The sequence below is a fragment of the Rhopalosiphum maidis genome, unplaced genomic scaffold (genome assembly GCF_003676215.2).
Source record: "Rhopalosiphum maidis isolate BTI-1 unplaced genomic scaffold, ASM367621v3 scaffold77, whole genome shotgun sequence".
Taxonomy (NCBI): domain Eukaryota; kingdom Metazoa; phylum Arthropoda; class Insecta; order Hemiptera; family Aphididae; genus Rhopalosiphum; species Rhopalosiphum maidis.
Genome location: NW_021014775.1, coordinates 1,352 through 4,683, shown reverse-complemented (window position 1 = coordinate 4,683; position 3,332 = coordinate 1,352). Strand labels below are relative to the sequence as shown.

The following is a 3,332-nucleotide window of genomic DNA, read 5'->3' as shown; positions in this document are numbered from 1 at the left end:
TTATAGAGTTTATGAAACATTGGCTTAAATGTAATGTATGAAAATAATTAATGCTAAATCAGATCCATTTTTTCTTTCTAGTGGTCAAAGTTTCAAGATACTAAATTGAGAATTGAGTGTTTCATAAACCATACAAAATTTGAATTTGTAATATACGTCAAAATTATCATATAAAAGCATGTTATATAATGTTTATGAAACATTAACTTAAATGAAATGTATGAAAGTAATTAATGCTAAATAAGAAACATATTCTCTATATAGTGGTTAAGGTTTCAAGATACTAAATTGAGAATTTAGTATTTTATAAGCAATTAAAAAAATGAATTAGTAAAATACGTCAAATTTACCATATAAAAACATGTTTTATAGTGTTTATAAAGTATTGGCTTAAAAGAAATGTATGAAAGTAATTAATGCTAAATAAGAAACATATTCTCTTTCTACTGGTCAATGATTCAAAATACTAACTTGAGAATTGACTTTTCTATAAAAAGTTAAAAATAGGAATTTATAATTCTCATTAAAATTATCATATAAAACCATGTTTTATAATGTTTATGAAGTATCAGCATCAATGAAATACAAGGAATAAGAATGCTAAATAGAATTATTCACTTAATTTATTGGTCTTGGTTTCATGATACTAACTTTTTGTGTCACTAATATTAAGTTGCTATCAATTACATACAGTTATTATTAACGTACATGCAAAATACCATTATATTATTATTATAATCAGTATTGTCTAGTCAAATTCAACATGGGATGTCCAAATGTCCCAAGTGCTAAAAACCATAATTCATGTTTCATCATGGCTTGAAAGATTGCTGTACTGCAATCTGAAAAAATGTAGTCAGTTAAAAGTGAAATTGATGGAGTACAACATGAGAATACAGAGTTTTATAGCAGTTAATAATATGAATTTAAAATACGAGTCAAAATTATCATATAAAAGCATGTATAATATGTTTATGAAACATTAACTTAAATGAAATGTATGAAAGTAATTAATGCTAAATAAGAAACATATTCTCTATATAGTGGTTAAGGTTTCAAGATACTAAATGAGAATTAGTATTTATAAGCAATAAAAAAATGAATTTGTAATATACGTCAAAATATCATATAAAGCATGTTTTATAGAGTTTATGAAACATTGGCTTAAATGTAATGTATGAAAATAATTAATGCTAAATCAGATCCATTTTTCTTTCTAGTGGTCAAAGTTTCAAGATACTAAATTGAGAATTGAGTGTTTCATAACCCATACAAAATTTGAATTTGTAATATAGTCAAAATTATCATATAAAAGCATGTTATATAAGTTTATGAAACATTAACTTAAATGAAATGTATGAAAAGTAATTAATGCTAAATAAGAAACATATTCTCTATCTAGTGGTAAGGTTTCAAGATACTAAATTGAGAATTTAGTATTTTATAAGCAATTAAAAAAATGAATAGTAAAATACGTCAAATTTACCATATAAAAACATGTTTTATAGTGTTATAAAGTATTGGCTTAAAAGAAATGTATGAAAGTAATTAATGCTAAATAAGAAACATATTCTCTATATAGTGGTTAAGGTTTCAAGATACTAAATTGAGAATTGAGTGTTTCAAAACCATACAAAATTTGAATGTGTAATATAAGTCAAAATTATCATATAAAAGCATGTTTTATAGAGTTTATGAACATTGGCTTAAATGAATGTATGAAAATAATTAATGCTAAATCAGATCCATTTTTTCTTTCTAGTGGTCAAAGTTTCAAGATACTAAATTGAGAATTGAGTGTTTTATAAGCCATAAAAAATTTGAATTTGTATTATACGTCAAAATTATTATATGAAAACATGTTTTATAGTGTTTTTGAGGTATCGGCTGAAATGAAATGAATGAAAGTAATTAATGCTGAATAAGAACATATTCTTCATCTAGTGGTCAAGGTTTCACAATACTAACTTGAGAATTGACTTTTTTTAAAAAGTTAAAAATAGGAATTTATAATTCTCATTAAAATAATCATATAAAATCATGTTTTATAGTGTTTATGAAGTATCAGCATCAATAAAAATACAAGGAATTAAGAATGCTAAATAAGAATTATTCACTTAATTTATTGGTCTTGGTTTCATGATACTAAATTTTTGTGTCACTAATATTAAGTTGCTATCAATTACATACAGTTATTATTAACGTACCATGCAAAAATACCATTATTATTATTATTATTATCAGTATTGTCTAGTCAAATTTCAACATGGGATGTCCAAATTTCCCAAGTGCTAAAAACGATAATTCATGTTTCATCATGGCTTGAAAGATCTGCTGTACTGCAATCTGAAAAAATGTAGTCAGTTTATAATGTGAAATTGATGGAGTACAACATTAGAATACAGAGTTTTATACGCAGTTAATAATATGAATTTAAAATACGAGTCAAAATTATCATATAAAAGCATGTTTTATAATGTTTATGAAGTATCAGCATCAATCAAATACATGGAAGTTAATAATGCTAAATAAGAATCATTTACTTAATCTAATGGTAAGGGTTTCATAACATTAACTTTTTGTTACACTTCTATTATGTTGCTATCAATTACATTCATTTAACATTACACGTACCGTGCAAAACACCATTATTAATATTAATACCTTCTAATCCATATTAAACATAGGATGTTGAAACTATTCCAAGCGCTAAAAATGTTAATTCATGCTCAGCAACCGTTGAGTGATCTGTTGCACTGCAATCTGAAAAATATGAAAGTTAATAATGGTAAATAAGCATCATTACTTATCTAATGGTCAAGGTTACATGACTTTTAGTAACACTACTATTAATTGAATCACAATTATATTCTATACCCATTACTCGTACTTTGCATAAAACCATTATTATTATCAGTATCGTCTAGTCCATTTTCAACGTAGGAGGTTGTAACTTTGTCAAGTGTTAAAAAACGTTTAATTCATGTCTTAGCAGTCCTTGAGTGATCTGCTGTACTGCCATCTAAAAAAAAATTGTCGGTTAATATATGTATAATGGTTGGAGGATAAAATGTAATACTACACACCATAAAGAGATCGAAGTCTGTTTTATGACAACTAGTACGTGGACAACGGGTGAATAATTCAGAAATGGAAATAATCAAACAAAAACTAACAGACAAACTTCATTCCTATTTCAAAATACTTGAAAACAATTTAAAGTTGAAATTTAAATACAAATACGAATATAAAACTGCAAAAAGATATGAAACATAAATCAGACAGTAAATACAACGATATATCAATAGATAAACAATGTTTTATATCACTAA

The 3,332-nt window shown here is 25.1% G+C and overlaps 1 long non-coding RNA gene across 1 annotated transcript; it reads right to left on the bottom strand.

Moving 5' to 3' along the window:
- Window positions 1-2,279: 2,279 nt before the first annotated feature.
- Window positions 2,280-2,944, bottom strand: LOC113560278. Its single transcript, XR_003406105.1, has 3 exons — window positions 2,891-2,944; window positions 2,665-2,763; window positions 2,280-2,346 (listed from the first exon to the last, which is right to left on the bottom strand). It is a non-coding gene; the product is annotated as an uncharacterized LOC113560278 (long non-coding RNA).
- Between the last annotated feature and the right edge of the window lie 388 nt (window positions 2,945-3,332).